Genomic DNA, 27,050 nt, shown 5'->3' with positions numbered 1-27,050 from the left:
TGTGGTTTTAATTTGCATTTCTCTGATGATTAGTGACATTTAGAATCTTTTCAGTCTATTGGCCATTTATATGTCCTCTTTGGAGAAGTGTCTATTCAGGTACTTTGCACATTTTTTTAAATCCTCACCCAAGGATATTTTTCATTGAGTTTTAGAGAGAATGAAAGAGAGAGGAAAAGACAGAGAGAGATATTGATGTGAAAAAAACACATCAATTGATTGCCTCCTGCATGTACCCTGACCAGGCCCCAGGCCAGGGAGGAGCCTGCAACCAAGGTACATGCCCTTGACCAGAATAAAACCAGGGTCCCTTTGGTCTGCAGGCTGATGCTCTATCCACTGAGCAAACCGGCTAGGGCTTTGCACATTTTAATTGGATTTTTTTGTTTTCTTGGTGTTGAGATTTATAAGTTCTTTATAAATTTTTGATATTAACCCCTTATCAGGTATATCATTGGCAAATATGTTCTTCCATTCAATACGTTGTCTTTTCATTTTGCTGATGGTTTCCTTTGCAAAAACTTGTCAGTTTGTCCTGGCCAGTAGTTCAGTTGGTTGGAGCATCATCCCATACAACAGTAGATTGCAGGTTCCATTCCCCATTAGGGCACATACCTAGATGAGGATTAAAAAAACACACACACACAAACTTTTTAGTTTGATATAGTCCTATTTGTTAATTTTTCATTTGTATCCCTTGCCCAAGGAGATATAAAAGAAAAATATTGCTATGAGAAATGTCCGAGATTTTACTGCCTATATAGTCTTCTAGAATTTTTAAGGTTTCAAGTCTTAAATTTAAGTCTTTAATTCATTTTGAGTTTATTCTTAAGCATGGTGTATGAAGATGGTCTAATTTCATTTTTTATATATCTGTACAATTTTCCCAGGACCATTTATTGAATAGACTATCTTTATCCGACTGTATATTTTTGCCTCCTTTGTCAAATATTAACTGACCATAAAGGCGTAGATTTATTTCTGGGCTCTCTATTCTGATCCATTGATCTATATGGCTGTTTTTATGCCAGTACCATGCTGTTTGATTACCATGGCCTTGTCATATAATTTAGTATCAGGTGGTGTGATTCCTCCAACTTTGTTCTTCTTTCTCAAGATTGCTGTGGCTATTCAGGTTTTTTCTGTGGAATATTTGTCCTAGTTCTGTGAAATATGCCATTAGAATCTTGATAGGAATTGCATTTAATCTACAGATTGCTTTGTGTACTATGGATGTTTTAATGATGTTAATGCTTGCTATCCATGAACATGGTATATGCTTCCACTTATTTGTATCTTTTTCAAGTTCTTTAAAATTTTCCAAATACAAGTTTTACATCCTTGTTTAAAATTATTCCTAAGTATTTTTGATGCAATTGTAAATGGATTGTTTTTTTGGTTTCCCTTTCTGATGGCTCATTACTGATGTATAAAAATACAACTGATTTCTGGACATTTATTTTGTATCCTGCTACTTTACTGAATTCATTTACCAGTTCTAGTAGTTTTTTGGTGGGGTCTTCAGTGTTCTTTATATATAGTGTCATGTAATCTGCAAAGAATGACAGGTTTTCAGCACCTATTGATATGATCATGTGACTCTTATCCTTCATTTTGTTTATGTAGTATATCTCACATTTATTGTTTTGTGTATATGATACCATCTTTGTATGCCCTGAATAAATCCCACTTGATCATAGTGTATGATACTTTTAATGTATTGTTTGATCCAGTTCGATAATATTTTGTTGAGGATTTTAGCATCTATGTATAGCATGTATGGCCTATAATTTTCTTTCTTTGTAGTGTCTTTATCTGGTTTAGGAATTAGGATAATGCTGGCCTCATAAAATGAGCTTGAGAGTCTTCCCTCCTCTTTAATTTTTTGGAATAGTTTGAGGACAGATGTTAATTCTTCTTTGAATGTTTAGTAAAATTCACCTGTGAAGCCACTTGGTCCAGGACTTTTGTTTATTGGGACTTTTTTTTATTACTGCTTCAATTTAGTTAGTTGTAATCTGTCTATTCAGATTTTCTGTTTCTTCTTGATTCAGTTTTAGAAGATTGTGTGTTTCTAGGAATTCATCCATTTAGTCCAATTGTCCAAGGTGTTACCATAAAGGTGTTCACAATATTTTCTTACAATCCTTTTGTATTTCAGTGGAGTCAGTTGTTACTTCTCCTTTTTCATTTCTGATTTTATATGGATTCTCTCTTTTTTTCTTCATGAGTCTGATGAAATGTTTGTCAGTCTTGTTTATCTTTTTAAAAATATCAGCTCTTGGTTTCATTGATTTTTGTATTGTTTCTTTAGACTTCATTTCATTTATTTCTGCTCTGATCTTTATTATTTCATCTACTCACTTTCAGCTTTGTTTATTCTTTGTATAAGTTCCTTTAATTTTCAAGTTAGATTGTTTATTTGAGATTTTTCTTATTTCTTGAGGTAGGCCTATAATGTTATGAATTTCCCATGTAGGACTGCTTCCACTGTGTTCCACAGATTTTGGGTTGTTGTGTTCTAATTTTCATTTGCTTCAAGGTGTCTTTTGATTTCTTACTTGATATCATTGTTAACTCATTCATTGTTTAGTAATGTGATTTAGCCTCCATGGCTTTATGTGTTTTATAGTGGTTTTTTTTTTCTTGTGATTGATTTCTAGTTTAATACAATTATGGTCAGAGAAAATGCTTGATAAATTTCAATCTTCTTAAATTTATTGAGACTTGTGCTCCAACATGTGGTCTATCCTAGAAAATGTTCATGTGCACTTAAAAGGAATTTATATTCTGCTTTCTTGGGGTGAAATGCTCTTAAAACATCAATTAAATCCATTTGATCTAGTGTGTCATTTAAGACCACTGTTTTCTTACTGATTTTTTTTTTTTTTGGTATGGAAGATCTATCCACTGATGTCAATGGGATATTAAAATCCCCTACTCTGATTGTATTGTCAGTCTGCCTTTATGTAATCAAGATTTGCTTTCTATATTAGGTGCTCCTATGCTGAGTGCATAAATGTTGACAAGAGTTATTAAATGTCTCCCTCCCTTTGTGGGATAGCAAAAATTTTCATATATAGCTCTTTATGCATGTACTTAATATCAATAAAACAACTGAGGTACAAAAAAATGTTAGCGCAAAAATATGGCTCACATCAGCCAACACATTCCACATTGGTATATTCAACTAAAGTGAGAATTTCCCTCACCCTCAAAATTGCACAACTTGATGAAAATCAAATAAATATGAAGCAGAATGGCCAAGATTTGTAAATTTTCATATTAAGAACTAGAAGATTGAGAAGCTGAGATACAGTTTTATCTGAATATTTCATATAAAAGCCAAATTGAATTTTTAAAAATATTTCACAAGCTACAAGTCAAGAAAGACCTTTAATGAGTTGTATCTCTAAACTGCGTTCATTGGTCCTACTTATTCGTGCTGCAATTGGATAAATCTGTTCTTAAGATGCAGAAGTCAACCATGTCAAACTCTTCCCAGAGAAGCTTTCACAAAACAGCAAGGTAGACTGCTACTGTAGTTATTTTTAGCATGTCTATCCTACCTAACTTGATCCAGGTGAGGAAAAAAAAAAAAAAGGAAACAAAACAATTGTCTGTTATCTTAATTGCTTTTGGTATTATCTGGACTCTCTCTACGCCTGGAGCTATTTCAGTGTGGGTAGCGAAAATGCCATCAGTTAACATATTACCCAGTTGTATCAACTTGAACATTGACACCTTCATCTTGCATTCTGTCCAGATCTACACACACAGCAAGAGACACAGGATTCTGAATGGAAATGCTGGCACAACCTGACCGATGCTGTCAGAGCTCCACAGTGTGAAGTGCTTTGCTACTAATGATCCTGCCATGCTGTGCCAGCAGGATATTATTAACAACACTGTCTGAGATCTGCAAATCTTTGGTGTATCAATTAGCAGAAGTTTACACTATCAATTTTATTCTCCAGGTTAAATACCCAAAATAAAGGAGAATCATATACGAGGCACATGGTGATTTTCTGGATGTTATGATTATTTGTTATTGGTGTCTTTTTTGCTTTAGATTTTTAAAAATTATAATAAAATGACTAAAATTAGCCTGCCTTCTCACATCCATTTGGATGATGTTATGAATTTAAATACAAATGGGGTGGTATTATGAGTAGGTTGGAAAGGGACTAGGCGATGCCCATGAAAGATGCTTTTAATGACTTAAAGAGATTCTCTCTTTTCTTTTGGAAAATGCCTGCAGATAAGGGCATGTAGCATTCATGGTAACTTTTGCTTAAATTGCCTCTTGATCCTTTTTAGTTACTTATTGCAAGCATGTGTGCACAAGCTACATACACATATCAACAACTCCTTGCACAGTAAATAATATTCATTAACTATCTTCTGTATTTCAGACACAGTCCTAGGTTCTGTGATAGGAAACAAATAATACTATGCCACTTAAAGTTTACAATTGGATTTTTACTTTTCCCCCACAAATTAATTAGTTGAAACAACCAAAGTTAACTATTTCAGCAAGCCCTCCCTCCAACCACAGACTTATTTGTGCACAGTGAATTAAATTTCTTAATCCATAAACCCCTTCATTCTATAACATGATCTACTTTTGAATTGATTTATGATAGTTTAATACCAAAATTCATATTTGGATATTATAAGAAAAAGAATAGTGGCTACTACTCAACATTAGTTATGTGCAAAGTATCATGCTAAGGCATTTGTACACATAATTAATTCACTGAGCAACCATTACTGAGTGTCTACCATATGCACAGTCTACCATAGGCTATGCAACAGAAACGAGCTGTCTTCTATAAGCTGTATATATTCAAGTTGGAAGAGATTTATTTGTAGTGCAAAATAATTTTCTTCTGAGAAGAATGTACAGATAAGAGAAGCATGATATTTTAGCACTTAATAACTTGGGATTTTTAAATAAAAAAAATCCTTATTTCAAATCCTATATCTCCTACCTTGGTTTAATGTCCATGTTTTTCATTTTACTACTCTGTAAAATGAGAGTTAAGAATACACATAGATTGTGAGGACCCAATGAGATAATCTATGTAAAGTGTTTTGTCTGGTGTCTAACACATAGTAGAGATTCGATAAATATTAGTTTTATTACTATTACTTAAGTATAGTAAAATGTGTAAATGTACTTTTAAAACTTAAAATGATTTTATAACTGTAAGGTATTTTGGATAGCGTAAGTGTTGAGTAAGGTAATAGATCTTTCACTCATTCATGCATGTGTTCATTAATTCATTCAAATGAACCTTATACCTGGAATGCATAGCCATAATATACATGTAGAGCAAGCTTTAACTTCAGACATAGGATTCAAAGAGATCAGTGTACTCATATTAATAACTAGGGGCCGAGTGCACAAATTCATGCACCTTGAAAGGAACTGTGGGCCACGAGGCTGCGGTGGGCACAGGGGCAGGTCTCGGCCCATTCTCCGTGCCCCCGCCTGGCCCCTCCCGCTGCAGTACCTGGTTCTGTCTTCTAGCTGCCCTGCTCCCGCTGGCCCCACTCGCACCAACTGATGACATGTATGCGAGTGGCATCCAGCAGGTGCAAGTGGCAACTGCTGCCCCAATCACCCCTCAGGAGTAGGGGGAGGTGGAGAAGCCCTCAGGGGCAATAGGGGCCAGCAGTCACCCTTCGTTCCTGCTGTTGGCACCTAGTGATCGGGACCAGTGCCGGGTGCCGGCAGCGGGTGCGAGCGCCGGGTAGGACTGCAGTGCACAGGAGCAAAGAATTTTCAATTAACAACCAGAGGTTCACCCGGATGACAGAGACCAGCGCCCCACCTTGGTTTGGCGCCCCCGTTCACCTGCTCCACCATCCTGCTGCAGCTGATGCTCGCCATGTTTTGCGCATGCCCCCTGGTGGTCACACACTTCATAGCGACTGGTTGTTTGGTTGTTCTGCTGTTTGGTCTATTTGTATATTAGGGTCATATATCTATCTATCTATCTATCTATCTATCTATCTATCTATCTATCTATCTATACTAGAGGCCCAGTGCACAAAAATTTGTGCACTGGGGGTGGGGGGGGAAGAGGAGGTCCCTCAGCCTGGCCTGTGCCCTCTTGCAGTCTGGGACCCCTCAGGAGATAATGCCCTGCTGGCTTAGGCCTGCTCCCAGATGGCATAAGGCAGGCTCAATCCCTAGGTGCAGCCCCTGGTGGGGTTCAGAGCAGGGCTGATTGGGGAGTTGGGGCGCTGCCCCCTGTCATGCACAGAGCAGGGCCCATCAGGGGGGTTGGGGCTCCGTACCCTGTCACGCACAGAGCAGGGCCAAACAGGGGGTTGGGGAGCTCCCCCCTGTCATGAACACAGCAGAGCCGATCAGGGGGTTGAGGAGCTCCCCCCTGTCACTCACAGAGTAGGGCCGATAGGGGAGTTGGGGCACCGCCCCCTGTCACATTCAGGGCAGGGCGGATCAGGGGGTTGGGGCACCGCCCTCTATCACCCACAGAGCAGGGCCGATCAGGGGGTTGGGGCGCTGCCACTGTCACACTCAGGGCAGGGCCGATGGGGAAGTTATGGCTCTACCCCGTCACACACAGAGCAGGGCCTGTGTGTGTGTGTGTGTGGGGGGGCACTGCACCCTGTCACACACAGAGCAGGGCCAATCAGGGGGTTGAGGCGCCACACCCTGTCACACACAGAGCCGCAGGGCAATCAGGGGGTTGGGGAGCTCCCCTCTATCAGGCACAGAGCAGGGCTGATCAGGGGGTTGGGGCGCCTTCCCCTGTCACAAACAGAGCAGGGCAGATAGGGAGGTTGTGACCACGCCCCCTGTCACACACAGAGCCCCAGGGCGATCAGGGTGTTTGGGCGCTGCTCCCTGTCACGCTGATCCCGGTGCCCGGAGACCTCTTGGCTCCGCTGATCCCGGTGCTGGGAGGCCTCGTGGCTCTGCTGATCCCGGTGCTGGGAGGCATATTACCCTTTTACTATATAGGATAGAGGCCTGGTGCATGGGTGGGGCTGGCTGGTTTGCCCTGAAGGGTGTCCTGGATCAGGGTGGGGGTTGCCACTGGGGTGCCTGGCCAGCCTGGGTGAGGGGATGATGGCTGCTTGCAGCTGGTCACACACCCTTCAGGGTGGGGGTCCCCACTGGGGTGCCTGGCCAGTCTGGGTGAGGGGCTGAGGGCTGTTTTCAGGCTGACTGAAGCTCCCAACAGCTCCTTTTTTTCTTTTTTTCTTTTTTTATTCTGGGCCAGCTTTAGCTCTGAGGCTCCAGCTCTTAGGCCTCCGCTGCTGAAATCAGGTATCTGGTTTGTTTCGGTTCTATAATCGAAACCCTGTATCAACTCCAGCTCTGAAATCCCGGGCTCGCTGAAAGCAGGTTTCTGGGGTTTTGTTTAGCTTCTATATTTGTTACTATGTTTCTTAAACTGCAGGCTCAGAGGCCTGCAGCGGCAGGCGGGGAACGTTGCAGTCCTCCGTCACTGAAGCAAGCAAGCCTCATGTTAGTTTCAAGCTGCCTGGCTGCCGGCCGCCATCTTGGCTGGCAGTTAATTTGCATATTGCCCTGATTAGCCAATGGGAAGGGTAGTGGTCGTATGCCAATTACCATGTTTCTCTTTTATTAGATAGGATATATATATATATATATATATGTATATATATATATATATATATTTTTTTTTTACAAAGCTAAATAAGATACAAAATAACAGTTTTAAAAATCTCATCAGAGATCTACAAACACAAAGATATCTAACTAAAATAAACTTCAGAAAGCAACAAGCCTTTCATATGACAAATCAAACATGAGACCTGCCGAAACCGGTTTGGCTCAGTGGATAGAGCGTCGGCTTGCGGACTGAGAGGTCCCAGGTTCGATTCCGGTCAAGGGCGTGTACCTGGGTTGCGGGCATATCCCCAGTAGGAGATGTGCAGGAGGCAGCTGATCGATGTTTCTCTCTCATCGATGTTTCTGACTCTCTGTCTCTTTCCCTTCCTCTCTGTAAAAAATCAATAAAATAAATTAAAAAAAACAACAACAACAAAAAAAACATGAGACCTGAAAAACTGACAGCATAATAGAGTGAAAGCATCATGAAAATAAAGAATGGATTAAATGAAGAAGGTCTTTGCCTTTCATTTATATTTATAAACAAATAAGGCAGGCTTCATATAAAAGGACAAATTGTTTTGAAATGAGGGATGCTCAAAAAAAATAATTAATAACTATTATATTTTTAGAAGAGTTTTACTTACTGTAAGAAAGATAAGCTTTGAAAGTTTACACATAATAAAATAAGGATACTACAGAGTTTGGTTAATTTGTCAATCCACAAAAGTCATCTGAACTTTCAACTTGAAGTATTTATTTATATTCATTTTGAATCACTGATGACATTCTTTCCAAAAGAGATAGTAATACTGGGTTGCAATGTCATTGTTTTGGGCGAAACATCATATTAAGAGCTTAAAATGGGCAATATTTGCTTTTCTTCTTAAAATCAAGTTTTTTAAAATCCCAATAGGTAAAACTGTCTAAAGAAAATTAATTATATTATGAATGATAATTAACCAGGGTGGAGAAAATTAAGGAAAGATAAAACCTGATTTCATTAGTTAATATATTACCATTTGTTCCAAAATGCTTCCTACTATTTAACAGGGAACCACATTGGCTTGATGCCTATTTTATCACAACAGCCCTTGTTTGTTTTTCAAAACAACACATACTACACACAGAGAAATATTTAAGGGGAAATATTTAATTTTAATCATTGGCATCAGTGAGGCAGAAATATTAGAAGTTGGATATTCCTTGTCCATCTGGAGTCTATTAAAGTCTAAATTAGAACATTATTTTCCCAGAGGGTAGAAAATGTTTCTAAATCTATTTCTAAAGGTATGAATAAAAAAAAGTTCAGAGTTGTGAGTTCAGGTTGATACAAGAGGTTAAACTCTAAAGCCAAAACGACAGCCTCTTATTAAAATGGCATGCTCTAAAATAATCATTGAAAAAATCCGGATTTAACAGCAGGCCCCTTATTTGGATGTGCCTAATATTTAGAGCAGTGGTTCTCAACCTTCCTAATACCGCGGCCCTTTAATACAGTTCCTCATGTTGTGGTGACCCCCAACCATAAAACTATTTTCGTTGCTACTTCATAACTGTAATTTTGTTACTGTTATGAATCGTAATGCAAATATCTGATATGCTATATGTATTTTCAGATGGTGGTGACCCACAGGTTGAGAACCGCTAATTTAGAGGCTTGATATTTCATTTTTTACGCAATTTGCTAAAAACACAAAGAAATATCACTGACTGATAGAAGGCGTAAGTCAGAAAGACTTACTGGAGCCTAGAGTGAGGCATAACAGCTGGATATGCCTGTGGAAACAGTTCTGTTATCCTGAGGGCTCTCCTGCCTTGTCTTTTAGGCATATAGCTTGTTTTTCTGGATTGAAGTAGCCTACGTTAATTTCTTCTCAGGCTCGTGTGCAGCTACTATCTTTGGGAATGACCCTCTGTTGATGTGCAGTAGCTTACAAGGGTCTGGGATTTAAATGGAGATTTAAGACTCGGCTAGTAGGAATCTACACCACGATATTGGAATCACCAGGAGTATCTGCCAAAGGCTGGCAGGCCCTCAAGCACATGAAGTCCAGAGAAACAGCTTTGGCAATGGTATTATGAAATTAGAACTTCATAGTAAGGTATCTTTTCAGGAAAGTAGAAATTTGAGTGCACCAGGACTAGGCAGTATCTTGGGAACCTAGAAATCTCATAGGCGGAAAACAGTCAATATTCTGTATTTTTTTTTTTTTAATTCCTCATTATTACACACAGCACCTCTACACTTCAGGATATAGTTCTCAGCATTTCTTGTTGAATTGATTTTCTATTTCTTGGGAGACTGAAGCTGGAAGTTTTCCCCAGGCCAAATAGAAAGAGAAGACTTTTTTTCTTTTTTTTTGTATTCTGTCATTTGACACACCAACCTCATACTTCTTTTTAGATACTTTATCTCTTGTGTGGTATGTGTGTTATCTTCATTCTCTGTGGTGTTCTTATCTGGCATTTAAAATTCCCAGCTGTAAACCAGGTTTCAGGAGAAAGTTGAACCCTGTGTCTCTGAATTTCCATTATCTTTTTCTTTCTCTCCGATATCATTTGTGGTGGACAGCACAGGCAAGGGCATGTATTAATAATATTCATTAAAACATTACTTTCTAGATGACAATTTAAATAAAATTATTTCATTTGCATGAATACCAGGTTTAGTTGTGGAAATATGACTCTGAATAGAGCAATGCTTTATTAAAGAAGATGAATGTCCTCTAATGCAGAAAGGTGAAATACTATTTAAGGCTATCTTTCTTTTAAAGTTTTAGGGTAGTCTAAAAAAATAAAAACAGAGATTGCAGCTAAGCTTGTAAGTGACAGCTGCCAGTAGGAGTACTGGAGACACAAGATGTGGGATATCTGATGAAGATATCTAACTACCCATTTTTTCTTGTAATGCTGATTCCAAAAACATTTTTCCTTTTGTGTAATTCTTTAACTTGTATGTGAGGTCTGAGCTGCTCTTTTATGATGTCAAGGCAATTATTTTGTGTAATACCTTGTGATGATCATTTATTTATATTTAGCTTTTCATATATTTTGTCTTTAGTCTCCAAACTAGACTATTTTGAACTTTATAGGCTCTGGGATTATTTTCCTTTACTTTAATCTCTCCCTACCAACTAGGAAGGTGGCATGTACATCACAGCTACTGATATGTTTGCTTGGTGTCTGAGTATAAAATTTGTAATTCTAGAGTAAATGTATTTCCACTACTAAATGCTATGTACTTCCGGATTAAATGTGCCTATATTTATACATTTTCAATATTTCATATTATGTGAAACCCTAACATTTTGAAACAAACTGGTATTTTGTCTTAATAGGTTAAAATTAGTGTCTAGAGTCTAAAATCTGAGATTTATCCCCAGATGTATCAATCCTTTTTGGCCTTGGCTATGACTGTTGACAATAATATCAGAGATCTATAGAATATAAGTTTACAAAGATTTGGCTAGGATAACAAAATTTCACCCTTTTAAATAATATTATTTTAAATACTACACTCATCATCGGCCTTAGTATCCTTTCACTAATTTAATTGTTTATCTGAGATTCCTTTTAGATTTTATGATAATTTCTCTAATGGATACTCACCTATTCTTAAACTTCTAAACAAAAAGTACAACCTGGTGTTGCCCCTTGATTCGAAGGAACTAGGTGCTCCTAAGCATGTTATTATTTTTCAATTCACAAAACACAGTCTATAGTATTATCTCTACTGAGGCTTTATAAATTGTTAGATCAAGTGGACACAATTTATAATGCAAACTAACAAACTGCCATTATATAACCATCTAACAAAAATTATTAACATTATGTACAATATAATGGGGTCTAGATTTGGGTCACCACAGATGGTAATAATAACCTGAAAATATATCATCTGGTAAAATTACTTCAAAATTATATCTGGATAGCATCTGTCAATAAGAGAAAATCATTATAAAGTGAGGTAGGTCTCAAAGCAAAAGAGTATACTGACCTCAAAGCCTGCACATAATTTTAATTTTTGCTACTTCATAGTTGAATAATTTATATGTGTAATGCAATATGATTATTCATAGAGCAACATTTAGTTTTGCTCTATACCAGAAATTACTTCCTACAAACATATTATATTCCAAGGGACTCATTTTCTGAATGGTGGTTTACCTTCCGATCTTGAGCATTTATTGCAAGCACTCATTTTTTCAGACTCACTTGCATTTCTGTGAAAAATAGAGACAAATAAACTACTTTCTTTTTCTTTCCACTTTTGAGTTCTAAGTAAATAAAATACCCACAGGATAAAGATTAACATACATGCTTGTTCTATCAGAATATGGAAAGAAAAGTCCTTAAATCTATTTCTAAATTATCCATGCAGTTCTGATAAGTTCTGGACACTTGCCTGGGGGGCAGGCTGTACCCCGTATGTGCACTTTGAAGAACAACATAGGTGAGAGACAGTAGGAAAGGGGGCATGGAGTTAGCTAAATCATGTTAATTACTGAATGGATCATGATCCACTATTTAATAATCTATTTTAGGGGATACAAGTTAGTGATACTTAAACATTAACTTTAATATAAAAATAACTATAATATAGATATATTAAAATGTCATCAACATAAATCTGAATTTTGTTCTTTTTTGATACACAGAAATCCCATGTTCCATTCCTAATAGAGTTCTTCACAGAAAACAACTAATTTTAAATCAATAAGAATAAATTAGCCTTTCCCCACAAAGAGTGTTTTCTTTAGAAAATGCAAAATTAAAATGTGGAAATCATACACTTTGACAAACCATTAAAATCTACTAAAAAAATTAAAATCTTAAGCAAAAGGGCTCATTGGAGTCGATTATCTTACACCATCTAATAAGATATATAACACTCATGCTGCTAACTGACCCTACAATTGAATAAAATTCTTTTTACTAACATTACTTCCTGAAAATTATTTTGAGAGCACAGCTTCAAAATAAGAATCCATTACTCATTAACCAGATACTTTGTCCTGTGATCCTGATATATACCATGATGTTATTTTTTATAAATGTTTGAATTTTAAATTTCCCATTAAATTGCATCACAAAGATACTAGGATTAAAAATAAGGCTACAATCAGACTATAATTACTCTGGGAAATAATATAGTATACATGTAGTAATCTTCAGTGAGGAAACTAAAATAAGTTAGTTTGTTCCAATTTGACTAAAAATGTACTTGAATGTACTAGTACCTCCACACTTATTATAAAAAATACATAAACTCTATGCATCAGTATTAAAGCATGGCTTTGATTTGCCACTTCCTACCTTTCCCCCAACCTCTCTGGTCTACACTCTCTTGCAGTCAGTTAATGTTGTTGAATATTTCCAATTTTAAAATAGAAATGTATTTTCCTATACATTGCCACTAAAAATGTTTACTTCAAATTATTTTTAAAAATTTTGCTAATGTACACGAAAATGGAACCTATAATTTTTAGAATATTAGCTCTCTGTAATGGGCAAACACAATCCCTAAGCTCAGTTATAGCCTTGATTCTATAAAGGACTGCCTGAATGTTTATAACTAAGAAACATATAAAATTATGAGAAAAAATACTCTCATTTTTATATTTTTCTACCATTTGAGAATAATGTAGATATTTTATTGCTTTCACAGTTATTAATCTATATACCACTTCTACACAAGACAAAGTAAATTAAAATGTTGATTATCTGAATGACCAGTAGAGTATAGATACAGATTCATTCTCCATATGGTAAGCTATTTGTCAATATTTAAATAATCTATGTGTTTTTGTTACTGTCTTAAAGAATGTGATTTTTATAGTATAGATTTTATACAAAATTAGTATTATGTAATATATTTTATGGAAAAAGAAACTCCTAACCTATAATATTTAGAAACCACGAGAGATTTGTGAATTTTCCAAGTAATTCTTTAGTAAGCAATGTTATAATGAACTAAGTAAATGTAAACAGTAACTGATATCCTATATAATAAAATTCTAATATGCAAATCAACCAAATGGCAGAACGACCGGTTGCTATGACATGCACTGACCACCAGAGCGTAGACACTCAATGCAGGAGCTTCCCACAGCCAGCAAGCCTTAGGCTAGCCAAGGTGGGTGCCAGCGGAGGCCCCCCAGTCACCCTGCCAGTCGCCCCAAAGAAAAGCTTTGATTGCTGGCCAGGCCTAGGGACCCTAGCTGTGCACAAATTTTGTGCACTGGGCCTCTAGTAAATATATAGTAGACAGAAAAAAATCCTTAAGAAGCTACTTGGGGACAGAAAAAGAAAGGGAAAAATGGTAAAGTGATATTAATCTAGGTGTGGCATCATACTTTTAGCGGGAAAATCTACAGACGATCTCTGATGGTTGGGATTAATCTGTAGTGGTTATCTATGACTAAATGGATATGTGCCTCCCCAAAATTAATTTTTTAATATTTTAATTGATTTTTAGAAAAAGGGGGATAGAGAAACATTGATATGAGAGAGAAACATCAATTGGTTGCCTCCAGCACACACCCTGACCAGGGATTGAACCCACACCTGGTCATGTGCTCTCACTGGGAATCAAACCAGCAACCTTTCAGTGCAAGGTACAATACTCAACCAACTGAGCCACATTGCCAGGGCCTAAATTCATTTTTCAATATACTTAAGTGGGCATTTAGTAGTGAAGAGCCAAAGTCAGAGAACAAATGAAAGAATATATCCCATTTAATTCATCCATCCTCTCACCTCTCTGTGTTCTTACCCAACTATCCACCCTCCATACTTTCTTCATCCTATAATGTGCCCCAAATTTATAAAGATCTGCCCAATCCCACATTTTTTTCTATGAGAGCAATAGTAATGTACTTTCTTTGTTATTCTTTGTCATTATTTATTTGATTGTTTCTCTCAACACTTAACTGTGAGTACTTCATGGTACCAAGAGATTTAAACCCAAGACTGAACAAGAGTTAAGTCTGAGTAGGGTTTAAACCCAAGCATTAAGAAGTTATTTCTGTCATTCTAACGTTAGATTATTAAACTTGACTACAAAGATGAAAGTTACCAGCACGTAAATAGCTGTTAGACCTATGAAAATGGTTCTGTCCCTTGGAAACTTTCTGTGACCTTGTTTAAAAAAGGTTTTGTTTTTTATTTCCCAGATGTAATTAAGTTAAAGATCTCCAGATGAGAGCATCCTAGATTGGAATGCATCATAAAAATCAATAGAAAAGAGAATGGGACAAAACACACAGAGCAGAAGGCTATGAGAGGACAGAGGCAGAGATTGGTGTGATGCTGCCACAAGCCAAGGGACACCTGGATCCATCAGGGGCTAGAAGAGATAACAAGAAAGAGTGGTTCTGCCAACACCGTGACTTTGCACTTCTGATCTCCAGAACCATGAGAGAACACATTTCTGTGATTTTAAGTGACCAGTTTATGTATAAAAGCCCAGCGACTGAAAAAAAGAATGATCAGAACTACCAGTCAACCAGTAGCTATGACACGCATTGACCACCAGGGAGCAGATGCTCAATGCAGGAGCTCCCCCCTGGTGGTCAGTGTACTCCCACAGTGAGAGCGCTGCTCGGCTGACCAGGATGAGCAGTGCTCCTACAGCGGGCCGATCCCTGCAGGCCATGCCCCCAACCAGTGCATGAATCTGTGCACTGGGGCTCTACTTGTATCATAATTTGTTACAGAAGCCCTAGGACACTAATACAAAAACATATCCCTTTTATAAAGTAAACACAACTGAAGTAAGCATTTGGCACGTCTGGCAAGTGAGATTACATATGTCATAGTGCTTTGCTAGCCATCAACTTAAAGACTATCCTAGATAATGAATATCTAGTGTTTCAGGCGAGAGATAATTAAGGCCCAGACATTGGCGGTGGGAGTGGCAATAGAGAGAAACTTGGGTAATATTTAGGAGGCAGAAGTAGCAAGACTTGATGATTATTGGGACACCAAAAGTTGAGGAAGAGATAAGGATCAAAGATGTCTCTCAGATGTCTATATTGATGAAAATTAAATAAATGCAAATTTTATACCCACTATTCAATGTGTAAATGATTAATATTAAACCAAAAGGTAACTATTATGTGATGATACAGAAAATGCCACACTCAATAAAACATTAAGTTCGTGTATCTTAAAATAATGCAATGGTTATTAAATTCTTAAAACAATACAACTGATATTAAAAGAATGCAACTATTCAGCCAAATGGCGCAAAGCATATTTGGTTGTGTGAACAGTCGCATTCTTTTAATCACCTTAGATTTCCGCAGTAATATTTTACTTTAGCTCTGGAACAATGGTCTGGGCACAGGTTTTTATTTAACATTTGAAAACACCATTAGAGTTTATCATTCTTAGTGGCAGAAATTTAAAACATTTATTGCTCTTGTTAATGTAAAGGTTATTCCTTTTCACTGAATAATTTCCCTGCTTCTGCTTCATTCCTAAGGCGTGTGCTTAACACACAAGAGAACACAATTAAATAATGCTCTTCACACATGCCTACAACAGAGGTACATCAAAGGCCCCTTGTTGTAAACACTACAGAAAGCACTAAAAATAAGTGAAATGAAGCTTAAAATGAGAGTCCTATTTAAAAGGTCTGGATAAATTCCAGTCAATAATCTTACAGCAGCATTGGTTAGCTAAACTTTTCAAGAATTCTACAGGTGTGTTGTATAAATGAAGGTTGTCTCCCTCGGAAAACACTTGAGGGCAATGTGCTTCTCTTGCCTGATCAAATCATTAAAGAAGAAAAAGGAAAAAATAACTATGTGAAGCCTTATAAAAAAGCTTAGAAAAACATACAAAATCAGATTCCATGCTCTTAGAAAATTCGTATGATAGAAAAAAAACTGTTTTACATGCCCAGTTATTATTTTTAAGTCCAAATGAGTCTACTCTGGCTCTGCTCTCCATATGTGTATTCATTTTACCTCTCACCTGTTTCCTTCAGTAATGCACCAGTGCCTCCTCAGGGAGAAGTTGGGTACATTTTCTATTCCCTTAGCCCTAAGAAATCACCCACAGTTTTTATTTTATTGTTAGTACTAGTTTAATTATCTTTTCTTCTGAAATAAAAGTTTCTTTAAAGGACGGGATCCATTTTCACTCCTAGACCCTCAAACCCTAAATCAATACATAGAGTTTATTGACCACTTAATAAATATTGTCTAATTTGAAAAGTAAGACAAACTCCAGTCTCACTCCATGAGATGCCCTGCTTCCATTCTCTCACTCTTTATCTCTGGTTCATCCTTAATCTATTCTTAGAAACAACCCAAGTTCACAGTGACCTAGTTCTTCTGCAATCCTAGTTCTTCTGAAATCCTCTAGCACAGCAGTTCTCAACCTGTGGGTCGCGACCCCTTTGGGGGTCGAACGACCCTTTCACAGGGTCACCTAAGACCATCAGAAAACACATATATAATTACATATTGTTTTTGTGATTAGTCACTATGTTTTAATTATGTTCAATTTGTAACAATGAAAATACATCCTGCATATCAGATATTTACATTACGATTCATAACAGTAGCAAAATTATAGTTATGAAGTAGCAACGAAAATAATTTTATGGTTGGGGGTCACCACAACATGAGGAACTGTATTAAAGGGTCGTGGCATTAGGAAGGTTGAGAACCACTGCTCTAGAGTTATAGAAACCACTAGTCTTAGATTTGGGAAGACAATTTTAAGTTAATTACCAACAAATTGTAATTTAGGCAAGTAAACTAATAAATATGTTGCTTAATCATTGTCTGCTATTGCACTACACAAATATGACTAGGTAGATTTTACTAAATTTGAGATTAGTTAACATAAAATATAGACTACATAGCATGTAGTAATAAAAAAGCTAAAGATAAACCTATAGGAAACTCTGGAAGAAATTCAAGGACATAGATATTTTTTCAAAAACTGTGAGTGTTAATTTATAGAAAGAGTTGCAAATGGGAGGGAAACTCTGAGTGACATATTTCAGGCTGAGGTGCAGCACAAGTTCTTTATTACACAAATATTAATGATGACGCAAACTGTGGGGGGCGGGGTGCCAGCTTATTTTCACTAACAAGAACAATGTCGTATGTAGACTGAATTTCAACCATAGAATATTCATCCTCAGATAACCATTACCTAGAAGAATGACTAGAAGGGCCTAGTGTACTGTTGACAATAATGTGTGGCCTTCTGAAGGTATGAATGTTGAGTTTAAGAAAGGTGAGATACATTTCTAGTAGATTACATCCATAAATATGTAGTCAGGATTGAATTCAATTCAGGATTGAATCTCAAAGTCAAAGTAAAGACTCAGCTTTGCATTCAATATAAGTTTCAATAAATGTTTTAAGGGGAATGAAATAACATGTAATATAAATATAACGAATCAGTTAAAAGCACATGTTAACCAAATTTTCTTTTAGAAAATATAGAACTTTCCTATGAAACCATTTTTTTTAATTTTTGGTTATTCATTTATTTGCTAAATGTATGCTGCCTTTAAACTCTATTTTTCTTAACATGTCCTTCATCCCCAATTTGATTGAGATCTTGAAAACTGCTTTTGTCTCATGCCTCTTCAAACCATCTCACTCCTCTCTACTATTACATTCCAACAATTATTTGTTGATTAAAATTGATGAGCAACTGAACTAATGGCATTTCATTTCCAGTTATCAGTGATTATGAATAAAGCTACTGTAAACATTTGCATACTGATATGTTTGTGAACAAAATTTTCACATGCTAGAAGGGGGGTTCCTTTGCCATATGGTAAATGTATGCTTAACCATATAAGAAACTGTTAAACTACTTCCCAAAGTGACTGTTATTTTGCACTTCCACTAGCAAAGGTTTGTGTGCATCCTCATTGAAACTTGGGATTACCAGGTTTGATTTTTATGTATGTATGTGTATTGCCATTCTAATTGGTTTATTGTGGTGTGTCACTGAGTTTTTGATGCACATTTCCCTAATTACCGAAGATGCTGGCCATCTTTCTATAATTATGTGCCATCTGTTTATTCTCTGTGACGAAGTGTCTTTTCCAATCATTTGCCCAGTTTTTAATTGGGTTGTGTTGCTGTCAGGCTGCAGAGTTTTAAGAGATCTTGACATAGTTTACATACAACATATTTGTCAGAAATGTCATTTGCAAGTATTTTCTCACAATCTGTGGTTGTTTTGTCTTAACAGCATCTTTCACAGAACATGAATTTTTAATTTGATAATGTATAATACATGTTTCTAGATTCTTTGGTAGTTTCTATGTAGTCATGTCATATGGTAATAGACATAATTTCTTTCTTTCCAGTAGTATGCCTTCCTTTTTTGTTTTGTTTTTTTGTTTTTGTTTTTTTGTTTTTTTTGTTCTAGCCTCATGCTGGCTAGGAATTCCTGTAAAATGTTAAACTGGAATGGTGAGGGAAGATACCCTTGTCCTGTTCCAAATCTTAAGGGAAATCAATCCATCTTTCCCTATTGACTATATTAGCTGTAAGATTTTTACAAATCTTTTAACAGACTAAGAAAGTTCTCTGTGAATCAAAGTTTCTTTACTTGATGTACAAATTGATGAGAATTATCTTGAATGAAAGGTGAATTTTGTTTAATGTGTCTTTTGCATCTATTAGTATGATTTTTTAAAATTCTTTAGTCTGCTAAAATGTTTGGTGATGTCGATTGATTTTCAAATGATGAAAAAGTGCTTTCTTCTTTGGATAACCCCATGTTTTCTTTCTCTATATTGGTGGAACTAAATTGCTCATTTTGTTGACAATTTTTGTATGGTTGATAATGAGGGATTTTGGTCGGCAATTTTCATAGATTGCCTTGTAGTACATTGGGGAAATGCTGTCTTCATAAAATGAATTGGGAGTGTTTCTTCCTCTTTGTAGTCTTTGGAAGAGACTGCGGAGATTGAGTGTTTCTTCTTCAAATGTTTTCTAGATAGTAGTCACTGGAAGAAAATTGGATCTGAAGTTTTCTTGTAAAGGTTTTACTATAAGTTTAGTATCTCTAACAGATATGACTACCTCTTCCTGAAAGACTTTTCTGTCTTCACGAAACTATAAAAAGTATTCTATGCTTTCTGGCTTTTATTTATTTTAAGAACTGAAGAATATGCCCACTTATATCATAGAAATCTGCAACTGGTTCAGCATATAGGTGCATAAAAATTTGTGACATACTTATCAGGTATTGCTTTCTAACAGCCTTTTTTGTGTGACAAATTCTCTTTCTTTTCTTTAGCTTATAGATCCTTTTCCTCCCTTGAAATTATAAAGTATACATGCTTATAATAAGAGAAAATGTTAATAGTTTGAGTGTCTGGACCTCTCTTATTCGTATGTTTCTATACGGGAAGATATTCAACTTTCATCATACCCATTTCTTTGTTAAATACGAAAAATCTTTACTCAGTTATCAAGCAGTGATACGTATGGGCAATGTCTGCAGTTTTCAGAGAGCCCAACTCTATGTCATTCTATATTTTTAGAGCCCTTTAAATAGATTTTTTCATTTATTATTTTGTATATTTTCTGAGCTAAACCACACATAATCTTTTTAATTCTCTGTGATTACATAGAGTGAACATCAGGATGAAAGCTAAAAATGAATAACCTTTGAAAACATGTTCATTTAATGTCACATATCCATGTCCCATTTTAGAATGTTTGAATAAATTAAAGCAATGTTAATTTTCTTTCAAACTATGTTTGGTATAGTAGTTCTAATTTACTAAAATGAAATGCATTAACTCTTAAAGTGCTCAAAGAAATTGTATCTTTTCCCACTGCTCTCTATTACATTCTTATTTCCTCTCATCTTTCTCAAGACCAATCTTCTGAATAATGTGTGAGTCTACTATTAGATGTCAGCATAATGAATCATAAGTCTGCGTAAACCCTAGTGTGGATTGAAAAGGGGCCACATACTCAACCTAACAAGCTCAGAGGAGGCCTACATGATGGCCTTACAAACTCAGAGACCTAAAGCAACTACACAGGATTGTTTGAAATTAAAACTTTCTAATTAAGAGTCTTGGCAGATAGTCATATCTTGGCCAATATGTTTCCCTAACAAAGGTTTATCTTTAACAACTGAACCTGTCTGTTGCCTTTTTTTTTTTTTTTTGCATCTACTATGATAACATACCTTTGGAATATCAAAGTAATTTCCTTTTTTCTGGGCCCCTGAAAGCACAACCAGTACACCAGAGCAGTGGACCTTACAAACTCAGAGACTGAAAGTAACCACATAGGATGGTCTGAATTTAAAACTTCTTAACTAAAAGAGAGACATGATGGGTAGTCATATCCTAGGTAAGTATCTCCCTTGACAAAAGTCAATGGTTACCTTAAGCGAGCCTATATTGTCTATGTTATCTGTTTTTAAACTTAAATGTGCCTTCCATTAATATTAGTATTTTTAAGTCCTCTTTATGTTCTTACATTAAGCCAATAAGAGAAGACTTGTATGTATAGAAAACCTTGTCTATCAAAGTGCTAAGTGGTCAAATATAAAATTTAATAAGGAACCACTGGTATATACACAAATATAATGCACTACTAAACATAAGTAGGCATTAGCCATGATGTACTAGACATGCTAAAGCAGTTGAAGAGTAAAAAAATGTACAAGTTCTATATTATTTTCGATTTTGGAAACATTTGAAAATATTTAATCACCAAAAATCAAAAGTCCAATCTTCATTGGAATTTTTACCATTACATAAACTTAAAATGCTAAATCATCACCATTTAAATATTGGGTAATTGTTTGTTTTGTTTTGTTTTGTTTTGCTTTTAGAATTCCTAGAACTCTATGACTACTTAATTACATAAAATGTTTTAAGTAAAAAGTAAAGCAGATTCCTAGAAGACCAACCTAAAATTTGCCTTTCTAAATAAAGCTAACAAGGAGGCCTTAAAACTCAGCATCACACCTTCTCATAACTCACAGGCCTGGGGGTGGGAGGTGGGTCAATGGGGTAAAGAAAGGGATTCTGTATTACTTTCAACAATAAAGATAAATTTTAAAAATTAAAACTAACAAGGAGTCCTTAAAAATCAGCATCAGACCTTCTCATAACTCACAGGTCAAATTAAATTAAGGGTCCAGTCAAAAGGTTGTTAGTACTGACCTATTACTATTACTACTACATGGTAATAATTTAGTATAGCATTTAACCTGAATGAAAAGCAGAGAAAATAAAAAAGGTTATAGTCAGTAAATAAAGTAAACCCAAAATTCAGTTCTAGAGAAAATATTTTTAAAAAAGGGGGATCCAGAAGTTGAATGCAAATATGCAAGACTGATGTGGGTGTATGTACACAAGTACTTCCACCAGATCAGAAGGTTAGTACAAAGCATAAGCCATTTTCAGCTAATGGTGTGATTACAGAAGTTCTTAGAATAATAACAGATTCACTCTATCTTACCTCACAGTCTATAGCTGCTCATCTAATATAGTAACCACTAGCTACACATGGCTATGAGCACTTAAACTATAAGCAATATGAAATTGAGATACAGTATAAGGGTAAAATACATAACTATCTTTTGAAGACTTAGTACTAAAAATAATGTATAATATTTCTCTGATAATTTTATATTGCTAATGTGTATGAAAGAAAATACTATTATAGATATATATTTAATTTTTAATATAGCTATAAGAACATTTTCAATTACATATCTAGCTGGTATAATATTTCCATTAAACAATGCTCAATCTTCCAAAGTAAATTTTCCTTAAATAATTTGATTTATGATGTGCTTAACAAAAATAGCAGTAAGAACATAAAAATATATACATTATTGCCTAGCTGGCATGGCTCAGTAATTGAGCATAGACCTATGAACCAGGAGGTCACAGTTCAATTCCCTGTCAGGGCACATGCCTGGGTTGCAGGCTTGGTCCCCAGTGTGGGGTATGTAGGGGCAGCCAATCAATGATTCTCTCATCATTGATGTTTTTCTCTCTCCTCCTCTCCCTTCCTCTCTGAAATCAATAAAAATATATTTCAAAATATATATACATTATAATAATGGCCCTATACAAAGTATATTTTAACAAAACGGAAAGATATATCTTTGGGCACATTTTACCAAAAATTACCCTAATAATTACACAGAAATTAAAAATGAGACATTTTATTAATGTTCTTAGAAAAAAATCACTTCTATATGGTTTTATTTGATTACTAAAATCAAGGAATTTAACTGAAAATATTTTTAATTATATAAATTGCCTTTACAGATCTTCTTTTCTAAAAAAAAAAATAAAATAAATTTTTATTGATTTCAGAAAGGAAGGGAGAGGGGGAGAGAGAGAGAGAGAAAAACATCAGTAATGAGAGAGGATCATTGATAGGCTGCCTCCTGCATGCCCTCTACTGGGGATCAAACCAGCAACCTAGCATGTGCCCTGACTGGGAATTGAACCATTACCTCCTGGTTCATAGATTGAGGCTTAACTACTGAGCCACACCATCTGGGCTTGATGTTCTTTTATAAAACTTATATTTATTGTTGAAACTAATACAGATGTACATCTGTATTTTCCCCCATTGACCCCTCTAGCCGCCCCCCACACCAGGCCATCAACACTCTACAGTCTGTGTCCATGAGTTATACATATACTAGTATATTATTTAGTTAATCTCTTCCCACCTACCCACCCAACCCCGCCTGCCCTCTGAGATTCATTAGTCTGGTCCATGTTTCTATGTCTCTGGATCTATTTTGTTCATTACATTCCACATATGAATAAGACCATGTGATAGCTGTCTTCCTCTGACTGGCTTATTTGGCTTAGCATAATACTCTCCTGGTCGCTGCATGTTGTCTCAAAGGGTAAGAGACCCTTTTTTTTTTACTGCTGCATAGTATTCCATAGTATAAATGTACCACAGTTTTTTTTTTATCCACTCATCTACTGATGGGCACTTGGGCTATTTCCAGATCTTAACTATTGTAAATTGTGCTGCTATGAACATAGGGGTGAATAGATTTGTTCTGATTGGCATTTCAGCTTTTGTACAAGACCTGTACTCAGAAAACTAGAAGACACTGAAAAAAGAGATAGAGGAAGATATAAACACGTGGAAGAATATATCGTGTTCATGGGTTGGTAGAATTAACATCATTAAAATGTCCATACTACCCAAAGAAATCTATAGATTCAATGCAATCCCTAGTAAAATACCAATGGCATATTTCATTGATCTAGAACAAATACTCCAAAAATTTACATGGAACCCAAAAAGACCCCAAATAACCACAGACATCTTGAGAAAGAAGAACAAAGTTGGAAGGATCACAATACGAAATATCAAGTTATACTACAAAGCCACTATAATCAAAACAGCCTGGTACTGGCACAAGAACAGGCATATAGATCAATGGAACAGAAAAGAGACCCAAGCTATTGCACTCAATTAATATTTGACAAAGGAGGTAAGAGCATACAAAGGAGTCAAGGCAGTCTCTTCAATAAATGGTGTTGGGAAAATTGGACAGGTGCATGCAAAAAAAAAAAATGAAACTAGACCACCAAATTACATCACAGACAAAGATAAACTCAAAATGGATAAAAGACTTAAATGTAAGTCATGAAACCATAAAAATCCTAGAAGAAATTATAGGCGCCAAAATTTCAGACATCTCTCATAGCAATATGTTTACGGATACATCTCCTAGGGCAAGGGAAACAAAGGAGAAAATGAACAAATGGGACCACATCAAAATAAAAAGCTTCTGCACAGCAAAAGAAACCATCAACAAAATGAAAAGAAAGCTCACTGCATGGGAGAATATATTTGTCAATGATACATCTGATAAGGGGTTAATTTCCAAAATATATATGGTGTCCTAAAATTCATGCAAGAAGTAATTTTGATAGAAAACACAGGTTTATAATTAAAAATTGTAAATTTTTTATTGATTCATAAAGTATACAGTATAGGGTTATGCATGGAATAGGACATCAGATAAATCGTCTCCATGGCTTTTCTGGCACATATGCAAAGCCGTGGTCTTCATTGTCCCTGCTCCTGGGCCATAATTGGTACTTGGTAATACTTATCAAATTGAAGGGATTGAAATAAAAGGGCAACAGATATTAGAATCTGATTCAATAAACCAAGTAAAATTAGGCTTCTATTTTTTTTTGTTGTTGTTGTTAATGCTCACACAAAATTCAAATCTTGTGTGAATTTTGGGGCACCCTATATAAGGAACTCATACAACTTAACAAAAGGAAGACAAACATTCCAATTTAAAAATGGGCAAAGGACCTAAACAGACACTTCTCCAAAGAGGACATACAAGAGACCTATAAAAATGCTCATTCACCAAGCATCAGAAAGATGCAAATTAAACCAACAATGAGGTACCATCTCATATCTGTCAGAATAGCTACCATCAACAAATCAACCAATGACGAGTGCTGGTGAGGATGTGGAGAAAAAGGAACCCTAGTGCACTGCTGGTGGGGATGCAGACTGGTGCAGCTGCTATGGAGAACAGTACAGAGTTTAACTGAAAATATTTTGACTGAATTTTTGTTAAAATACAGAAGCTAAAGGAAAGTTCTATAATGGCTCATAAGAACCTGGAGAGAACCTAATCCAGAAGCATAAGATTTCAATTAAAGTGAAGAATAACTTATTACAAGTACTGTACGTAATTCAATCTAGGTAGGAACAATTTAGGCCTCAAAGAAGGAACCTGTCATTAGTTTCAGTTAAATTTCACTGTGAAAGATATGGTTCATTTGATCTTGCATTACATAATATAACACAAGTTTAAAATCCATGAAAATCATTTTGAGAAAAAGCCTTTTAAAAGAGGCGGTTTCATGTTTTCAGAAAGCTATGGTTGATATACTTTTGGATTAAGGTAAAAAGATTTTACTTCACTTGGTTTATGGCAAATTTCCTCATCTCAATTTTTTTTCAGTAACAAATATTCTCTCACATCCTTGGAAACATATAACAGGTTGGTTTTTCTTACTATAATAGCTATTAGCTCATAATTTGATTCTATATCCATGTGAAATGGCTGAGGTTTTCCATAACTATGTATAAATATGATTGAACTGAACCTAGTACAATTATATCAGTCAGGTAAATAAAATTTTATGTTAATAAGAAGGGCTAATAATAAGAATATGCCATTTAAACATGAGTCCTTTCTATGTTTAGTAAGTTTGTGTGTGTGTGTGTGTGTGTGTGTGTGTATACCTCCAAAAAAAGCCAGTTGTTCCCTGCAGCTAGAAAGCAAATTCAGATATAATTATCTGATATTAAAAGATATCTTTCAGACTACTACTAAACCTGCTATCATTACACTAATAAATAAGATTCACATAAATTTCTCAAATAAAATTTAAATACAATTAAAATACAATTTATTTAAAAAACGGCTTCATATCACATTTTGCAGACACAAAACTTACTGTATCCAGATTGTATGTTACACAGCAGTAATGGATAAGTAGATAATAAAGGTGTGTTTTCATAACCACAGGTGAGGCATCTATGAACTCCCACAGCAGAAGTATGAACTGGAATAAATCAGGTCCAGGACCATGGCTACGGAAAGGGACTGTCCCCAAGAGAGCCATATTACCAGAAGCAGCAAGTAGCAGGACATGCTTATGCATAATACAGGCTGATGCCAGTAACTCCCTAAAACATCAGATCTGGTGGCCTGCTACTCCACATTATGGTAAATATCTATAAACTGAATGGCCAGTTTTGGTCTCTGGGACCTCGTGGGAGCGCAGGTCCTCTGCCAGGAACCGGACCTTCATGGACACCGGGTATTAGGTGGAGAAGACATGAGAAGTCATAGGCATAGAGGAGAGGCTTTATTGCAGACCAAGTAGCCACTGCTATCAGGGAGCCATCAGACAAAGCAGTTCTTCCAAGTAGCCTTACAGAGCAGCCACTGCTAATGCAGTAGCAAATATAGGATCCATACCAACCAGCCGCACAAAGATAGGAGCGAGCCTTACATAAAAGCAGCTTAGTCTCCGCTGGTCAATAACACCTCTTTATACCAACTTAGACAAAAGAGGCTTCTTGCCAAATAGCGACAGCAATATTCGGGTAATAGAAAGGTACACCTGCACAGTGCATACAGTACAATTGCTGTGTCCTTGCTCAGATTGGCCCTGAACATCTCGCATTCTCAGGACAGGGCCCCCACACTCAAATTGGCCTTGGACATCCGGCATACTTTGATTAGGGTTCCCACAGGCCTGAACCCATTGTGAAGCAAGTGCATAGCCAGGACCACCAGAATCAGATTATGGTCCCCATGAATCCAGATGCTAAAGCAGAAATTTTTGCTGTGGTTTATTTAGCTCAGGATTGTG

The sequence above is a fragment of the Myotis nattereri genome (assembly GCF_964212035.1).
Source record: "Myotis nattereri genome assembly, chromosome: 13".
Taxonomy (NCBI): Eukaryota; Metazoa; Chordata; class Mammalia; order Chiroptera; family Vespertilionidae; genus Myotis; species Myotis nattereri.
The sequence above is the reverse complement of the archived record's forward strand: the minus strand, read 5'-3'. Positions refer to the sequence as shown.